A 9274-nucleotide genomic window follows, 5' to 3' on the forward strand; every position below is an offset into this window, starting at 1 on the left:
CTTTCTTCAGAGATATATCTTTAGCCGGTTTGGTGTCCCGAGGACACTCATTAGTGATGGAGGAAGCCACTTCTGTAATAGATAGCTGGACTCTCTTCTGCAGAGATATAGAGTCCGACATAAAGTGGCAACCCCCTATCACCCTCAGACAAATGGACAGGTGGAAGTTTCCAACAGGGAACTCAAGAGGATTCTAGAGAAGACCGTCAGTGTTTCAAGAAAGGACTAGTCTAGGAAGCTTGATGATGCTCTCTGGGCATACCGGATAGTATACAAGACTCCCATTGGCATGTCCCCTTACTAGTTGGTCTATGGCAAAGCCTGTCACTTGCCAGTTGAGTTGGAACATAAAGCATACTGGGCAATCAGGTATCTAAATCTTGATTCAAAAGCTGCAGGAATTAAGTGAATGCTTCAGTTAAATGAGCTTGATGAATTCAGATACTCAGTCTATGAGAATGCCAAGCTCTATAATGAGAGAACCAAGTTATTGCATGACAAGAAGATTACCATCAGAGTCTTTGAGCCAGGACAGAGAGTGCTTCTATATAATTCAAGGCTCAAAGTCTTTCCCGGGAAGCTAAAATCCCAGTGGTCAGGACCGTTTGTGGTTATCAAAGCTTCACCATATGGTCATGTGGAAATACAAGAAGAGAATTCTGACAGGAAATTTACAGTGAATGGCCAGAGGTTGAAGCATTATCTTGGAGGCGAGATTGATCGCCAGAGGTCCGCTCATCTGCTGAATTAGCAGAACTGACCGTCAAGCTAGTGACGTTAAAGAAGCACTTGTTGGGAGGCAACCCGATAATTTCATATCTTTAGTTATTTTCGTAGTAGTATTTTTCTTATTTATTTTATTTTTGTCGAGTTTTATCTTATCATGCAGCTATTTTAGAACAAGAACTGAAAAAAAAAAAAGAGAGAAGAGAGACGCAAGAAACTTGCCCGAGAGATGTGCGGGAGTAGTGAAGGAAGTGTGCCTTGCGCACAAATATGCTCACGCGTACGCGTCCATGACGCGTGCGCGTCAGTTGCAATTTTGGAACTCCACGCGTACGCGTCAAGCACGCGCACGCGTAGGTGATTAAAATCGGCGTAAAAGGTGTTAAGCCAGAGAGTTGTGTTGGCTTGGGGCTGGAAGTGTGCTAGACGCACAAACTTGTTCACGCGTACGCATCGCTTGCGCTTTTAGCAGTCCACGCATACGCGTCCCTGACGCATATGCGTCGCCCTAGAAATTGGCGTAAATGGGTGCACGGCCGAGAGTTGTGCTGGCCCTTCGCTGGTACTGTGCTAGCCGCGTAATTCAGACCACGCGTAAGCGTCCCTAACGCGTACGCGTCACCCTCACCACATGGCCACCCACGCGTACACATCCCTGATGCGTACGCGTCGAACGCGCTACAGCACTTACCTATCACGCCGCCCTGTTTTTCATTCTTTCCCTTCCAAATCCTAATTCTCTCTTGTTCTTTTATCCTTTTCTTCTTCTTTCATCATAATATTCTTTTCTTCTTGTTTTCAGTTCTTCTTTGCTTGGGGACAAGCAAACCTTTAAGTTTGGTGTTGACACTTTGCTTATGGCTTTTCTGTTTAGCACCAAAGGGGGATGAATGTTCTTCATGGAGGAATGAGATGACCACCAGCATAACTGAGGTGGTTGAGTTCCTTTCATTCTATTTCTCTTTCATTCCTATTTTGTTGTCCTCTATTTTCTGTTACTTTGATTGACTGTATGATCTTTAGTACTTTTAGTTCTTAGATTTAGATTTAATTATAATAAATTATCTCATGTACCACTCACTAAGATTGAATCTAAAAAGAAAAGAATTTAAGTGATGTATTGCATGAGAAATTGAGTTTATATTTAAGAATAGTCTTACTTACTTAAATATGGTGGTATTATTTGTGATTTTGAATGCATGATATGAACAGTGCATAGTTGAATTTGAATTAAAGGATGTTGATGTATAAGGAACAGGAATCTAGAAAGTTATTATGAATTCTCTGAAATAAGTAAAATTTTAATCCTTGAAGCAAAAGAAACAGCAAAAAAAAAGCAAGGTCCAAGGCTCTGAGCATCAATGACTAGGGAGGTTAGACATGATTAAAAGTTCAAAGAGTTGGTTTCCTAGTCATAGGCTTGTGGTGTGATTGTGTCAAGTAATCCTTGAGACAGAACACTTAGAGTCGAGACCAAGTGCGCTTAACAGAGTATGCTAAAGGCTTTGAGCACCACTGTCTGGGAGTAACTGAAAGAAAAATCAGAACTTAAAGAGAGTTCCATAGTTAAGTGCTTGTGGTGTTTCTGTGTCAAGTAACCCTTGAGACAAAACATTTAGAGTCACGGCTAGGCTCAAGGTGAAAAGCACCAAAGAAAATATAAATTAAAGAAAATTATGTTGTGTCCAAGGATTAAACTGGAGTATAAAGATCATAGAATTCATAATATGATCTGGATTCTAATTCCGAATAACACTGACATCCTTCTGATTCAAAGGAGAGTGAGATGCCAAAACTGTTCAAAATTGTAGTTGTAAACCCCACTATAAGAAGAGACATAAGCTTAATCGAACTCTCATTCTCATGCAAATTCACATCCTAAGCCTATACTATTTTGGTTGCTTGAGGACAAGCAACAATTCAAGTTTGGTGTTGTGATGCGTGAGCATCTTTCTTATATTTTCCTAGTAAATTTGCATTTAATTTGTTAAGTTTACTCAAGAATTAATTGTCTTTTAGCCACTATTGATGCTACATTGAGTCTCGTGCAATTTTGTTTATTTTAGGTAGCATTCCGCTGGATTTGATGGAGTTTCTGCAGCATAAGAATCAAAGGAGAGGACAGCGAAGAGCGACGCGCGCGCGTACTCGACGCGTGCACGTGATTTGGAGCTTTCCATGGCGATGTGTGCACGTGCCTGACGCGTACACGTGAAAAGCGAAGTTCCACAGCGACGCATGCGCGTAATTGACGCGTACGCATGACATGCGCCACGTGCAGAAAACGTAGAAAACGTTGGGGGCGATTTTTGGGCTATTTTTGACCCAGTTTTCGGCTCAGAAAGCACAGATCAGAGGCTGCAGAATGGAGGAATCAGGGGAACACTTCTCATTACTTACCAAGTTAGGCGTGGGTCCTACAAAGCAAGTGGTCCCCATCCATCACTTGAAGACTTGTTGATTGCCATAATTAATTCTGATTTGAATTTAAATATTATAGGAAAAGATATTATCTTAATTTTAGATATTAAATTTTAAATTAATTAGGATTAGATATAAAAAAATATTAGGATTCTATGCCAATGGACATTTCGTATTTCATAGTTTACCTGAATCCTTATTTTCTTCTCTGAGTCATGAGCAACTAAACCTCCATTGTTAAGGTTAGGAGCTCTGTCTATTGTATGGATTGTTACTATTATTTTTCTATTTTGATTCATGTTTTGATTTATATTGCGAGAATTGTTTTTGTTCTTTATCTTATGAATTTGGGTGGAACGGAAGTATGACCCATGTTCTAATTGAGTTCTTGTATAACTTGGAAAAGCTCTTTACTTGAACAACAGCTTAAAACAATTTCTCCTAAATTTTAATTATTTGGATTTAACGGGATACGTGACATATAATCCTCTTATTTTTTGATAATTAGAATTTTTGTGGCATATAAACTGGAATTTGATCGTCACCCTCTAATTGGAATTAATTGACCAAGGAATTGCCAGTTAATGAATTTTAGAGGAGACTAGAAAGGTATAAGGAATTAGGGTCTAGTCACATATAGTTTGCCATGAATTAAATCTTGCATGATTAAAATAGTCAATAAGAAAAATCAATCAGGGAAATAGATAACTCTGAAGCCTTAACTGTTTTCTCCCATATTTTATTCCCAACTTATTCACCTGCTGTCTTCAAACTCTGAATTTACTATTTAATGCTCTTTGAACACTCAAACAATATTTTTTGTTTGCCTAACTAAGTAGTTTAACCAACCATTGTTGCTTGATCCATCAATCCTCATGGGATCGACCCTCACTCACCTGAGGTATTACTTGATTCGACCCGGTGCACTTGCCGGTTAGTTTGTGGGTTATAAAATCCCGCACCACTAACCACCAAAGTGCAAATCCCAGCACTCCAATCACCAAATTTAAGCTCCAAAACAACATGTATTCTCAATTTAATACTATACATGTTCCAAAATTAACACTAGGGCTCATAAATTCTACAAACCACAAAGGTTTAAAGAATCTTGACCTTGTCCACTGAAACTTTGGGTAAAACCCACTAATCACCCAAGTTAGATAACACATAAACAACCAAAACCATGAAAATATGGATTTAACAAAATCAAAACTCGAATTTGTCAAAGAACGGAAAACTGGAGTATGGGATTTGAGTTGCTTACTACTTCTTTTAGATAAAATTTAAGATCTTGGCAAGACGAACCCATGGCTACAAACGATACGGCAATCAGAGCTCCGAATCAAAAGTTATGATCCAGGGAAGAAGAAGATGAATAGTAACAAAAAGGGTTTCTTCTTCCCCTCTTCAATCTCACCGTGGCTTTCACTCTCTCAAGGGCTAAAATGCCTCATAAGTGGTATATATATGTTGGGCTTGGAACCAACCTGGGTCCAGTCCAACTGGTTAGCATATTTGGTTAGTTTGGCCTAACTTCGGGCCAAACCTTTAAAATAACTGTCCGGTTTTCTATCCCAAATATTTTTAACTTCTCTAAATTATAAAATTCAACATCTTAAATTTATATACTCATTAATTTAATTCCCTCACTTGCAGTACCGGACCAATTTAACTTGTATGTATTCTTACGCAATTTTTTGTAGAAAATTACATTTTTTCACTCGGAAAAATTCACTAAATCCAAATCTCACCTTTAAATTTTTTAATTAAGATTTTGAAATTTTTCAACCTATTGGACAGTTAAATTATATTTATTTAGATGGTTAATTAATTTTCTGGTTTTTACATATGTGAGCTTGGACCCAACATGGGCACAGTTCATTCGTTTTAGCCTGTTGGCCCAATTTTGGGCCAAAACTTGTAATATTAGTATTTTAATTCGTATCCTAATTATTTTTACTTTCTCAAATAATAAATTTTAATTTCTTAATCTCGTTGGCTCATAATTAATTTATTAGTTAATTATTTATTATTTAACTAAGTTTTAGAATGTCTGTGACTCAGACTCATAAACAACATAATCAACTCCTCTAAAAATACTGAAACTCCAAATTGCCACATCCTAAACTCTGAATTACCGTAACAACTGACTTTCTAGAACTATATTCCATTTCGATCCTGAACTCCTCGTCCTCAGGATCAACAACCCCTACAGGAAAAACAAATTGTTACTCATTGATCAATTCAAAATACAAATTAAGAAAAACGTATTACTCACTTCTTACTTACATATATTCGCATATACAGAGAATTCAGGTGCATGCATGGCGTTAAGATTCAAACTAAGCATAAAAGGTGGAACGTCTATGAGTTGACTGACTATGGGTGAAACCACTACATTTTTCACGACTGCCTCACCTCCCTCATCACTATCCTCGTCCTTGTCACCGGCTCCGTAGGTAGCTTCGAAGTCCTCTTCGCTATCACTATTCATTCCTTCGTACACTTCAGCTCTATCATCATCCACGATTGAGTCATATTGAATTCCATCCACAGCTATATGTTCAAACTCAACATAAAACTCAATTTTTGGGTGTTATACCTGAGTCTGCTGGTAAATATAAAACATATACTGAATACTTGCTTCATCAATGATCGATATAATATCAAACTATATTAGGTCGCCAAATATAATAGCGGGACTCCTGTAGAGAATATTGCTCACCCTCTTTAAAATATCACACTTTATGCTTTGCATAGACCGTACTGTAGTTCCGCGAACGTCATAGTGCATGGAACCACAAACAAAAATGAATTTTCACACGCAAAGCTCACCCCCTCATGTAGGGGTGTTCATAAAAAAACCAAAATATGGTTAACCGGTTAAAAAACTATAACCACATTTTGGTTAACCAGTTTAATAAAACAATTTTAAAAAATATATCCATATTTTTTAAAATTGGTTAACCAAAACCAAATTAAAAAAAAACCGGTTTTTAACAAGTTAACCAAAACCCAAACTAAATTAAAATCAAAACCTAATTTTAAACCAAATTACATACTCTCTCTCTCTCTCTCTCTCCTCCTATCTCTCTATTTCCCTTCTCTCCCTCCTCTCTCTCTCATTTTCCTCTTTTTCCTCCTCCTCTTTGTCCTCTCTTTTTCTCTCTACCCCTCCTCTCTCTCTCTCTATTCTCTCTCCCCTTCTCTCTCTTCTTTTCCCCTATTTCTCTCCCCTCTCCCTCTCTCCCCCTTCCTTCCCCCTCTCTCTCCTTTCCCTCTATGTCCGCCTCTCTCTTTCTCCCCCTTCTCTCTCTCTCTCTCTCTCTCTTCCTTTCCTCTCTCCTCTCTCCTCTCTCTCTTTTCCTCTTCTCCCTCTTTCCCTTCTCTTTCCCTCCTCTTCTCTCCTCTCTCTCTCTCCATCTCTCATCTCCCCCCCCTCCCCTTTCTTCCTCTCCCTCTCTTTCTCTCTCTTTCTCTCTCTCTCTCTCCCTCCTTCTCTCCCTCTCTCTCTTTCTCTCCTTCTTTCTCTGTCTCTCTCTCTCCTTCTCTCTGCCCTCACTTCCTCTCTCTTTTTCCTTGCCCTCTTTCTCCTCCTCCATTCTCTCTCTTCCTCTCTCTTTTCTCCTTTCTCTCTCTAATCATCTCTCCCCTTTTTCTATCTCTCCTCCTCCTCTTTCTCTCCCCTCCCATCTTTCTCTCCCTCTCCTCTCCTTTTCTCTCTCCTATATCTCTCTCTTTTTTCTGTCTTTTCCCTTTACTCTCTCTCTCTTTCTCTTTCTCTCTCCTCTCCTTCCTTTCTCTCTCTCCTTTTCTTCCCCTCTCTTTCTCTCTCTTTTATTTTCTTTTCTCTCTTTCTCTCTCTTGCTCCTCTCTCTTTCCTTTTCTTCTTTCTCTCTCTCCTCCTCTTTCTCTCTTCCTTTTTTCTCCTTCTCCTATTTTTTTTCTTACTCTCTCTTTTCTCTTTCTCTCTCAACATTCTCTCAATCTCTATCCCTCTTCTATCTCTTTTCTCATATTCTCTCTAAAGTGAGAGAAAAGAGAGAGAGAAGGAGAAGATAAAAAAGGAGAAAGAAAAAAGGAGAGAGATAAGAAGAGAGAAGAAGGATAGGAGAGAGAAAAGAAAAGAGAAAAAAAGAGAGGGGATAGAGAGGATGGGGAGAGAGAAGGAGAGAGAGGAAGGAGAGGATGGGAGAGAGAAGAAGAGAGGGAGAGGAGGGGAGAGAGAAAGAGGAAATGGGAGAGAGAGAGAGAGAGAGCATGGGAAGAGAGAGGGAGAGAAGGATAGAGAGAAAGAAATGGGAGGGGGAGAAAGAGGAGAAAAAGAGAGAGAGAGAGAGAGAGAGAGAGAGAGAGAGAGAGAGAGAGAAAGAAAGAGAAGGAAGAGAAGAGGAGAGAGAGTAGGGGGAGAGAGGGGAGAGAGAGAAGAAGAGAAAGAGAGGGGAGGAGGAGAAAGAGGGGAAGGCAAGAAAGAGAGAGAGAGAAGGAAGAGAGAAGAGGATGGGGAGAGAAAAGGAGAGAGATGGAAAGAAAATAAGAAAAAGTTACTCGTATCTTTTAGAAAGAAAATTATTTATATTAGAAAAAATTATTTATAGAAAATGCTGAAAAGAGATAAGAAAGAAAAAGGAACAAAAGCAATGGAATAGATTTCATTGTTTACAAATATTACTCGTATCATTTAGAAAGAAAAAAATTAGATTAAAAAAAGATTTAAAATTTTGGGTTTTTGTATGTAAAAATATTAATTTTTGTATAAAAATCTATTTTTACATGTAAAAACTAATTTTATGGTATAAAAACTAATTTTTTTAGTATAAAAATCGGTTTTTGGTATAAAAACCGGTTTTTAGTGTAAAAACCAGTTATTTAATGTAAAAAATGATTTTTTATATAAAAATCGATTATTTTTAAAAACCGATTTTTAATTTAATAACCAGTTAAAAATCTATTTTGAATTTCACTAACCGGTTAATAACCGGTTTCATCATGTAAAACCAATTTGGTTAATTAACCAATACTATATTTTTGGTTAACTAAAAAACTAGTTTGGTTTTTGGATTAACCAAACCATGAACACCCCTACCCTCATGTGTATTTCGTATAATCTCACCGTTGTGGTACACCACTATATTTGTAGTACCCTCCATCACACTAACAATACACTATAATACCTCTTTCATAATGAAATAAAATAGTAACAAGTTTTGATTTTTATTGGCAGAGCACCCACCATGCAGGTCACGTATTGAAATCGCATCAAATCAACAGCTGACATGTGTCCAACACGCATTTTGCATGTTGCATGGATGCTCGCCACATGTCTAACACGTCCTCATGTGTTGGCCCCGATCTATGTCGACCATGCATCTTGCGTGCTGACTCAACACATCTCTTACGTGTTGGATTTACTCCATCTACTATTAAATTACTCTTCCACTTTATCCCATGACAATAATAAAGAAGTCTTGTGGCCAACAAATTCAGCCTAACAGAATACATAAATTCAATTACAATTTTAGTCTTTATTATCTTATCTTTAGTTGTTCTTATCTTATCTTTATTTGCTTTTATCTTTCATAGGACAATGCTCTATATATATTTAGTTTTACCCTCATAGTTTACAACACACTTCAGTACAATTCAATCAATCAACAATCAATAAAAGTTCTTTTCTTTGCTTTTTCTATTCTTTCACAATTTTATCATGGTATCAGAGCCTTAGTATTCTCCTTAAAGAGGATACACAAGCTATCATCTTTCCAGTGAGAAATCATCATGCTTCTTTTTCAACCTCCTCCCACAATAAATAATCAATCTTCCAATTTAGCTCGGAATTCAACCAATCTTTATTACTTCCATCCAAGTAAAAATCCAATATCAATCTTGGTTACACCTGTTCTAGCAGGAAACAACTATCATTCATGGAATAGTCACTATGGCCGGTCTGCACCTTCTTCTGGCAGTTTCATCTGCACCTTTTTTCGGGAGTTTCGTCTGCAATTTGTTTTAGTAGTTTTTAGCAGTTTGATCTGCACTCTTATTGCGCTCTATACGCCCTCTTTCTTATCGCGCTCTATGCGCCCCCTCTTATCGCGCTCTACGCGCCCCCTCTTATCGCGCTCTA

This window comes from Arachis stenosperma, chromosome 3 (assembly GCF_014773155.1).
Source record: "Arachis stenosperma cultivar V10309 chromosome 3, arast.V10309.gnm1.PFL2, whole genome shotgun sequence".
Taxonomy (NCBI): Eukaryota; Viridiplantae; Streptophyta; class Magnoliopsida; order Fabales; family Fabaceae; genus Arachis; species Arachis stenosperma.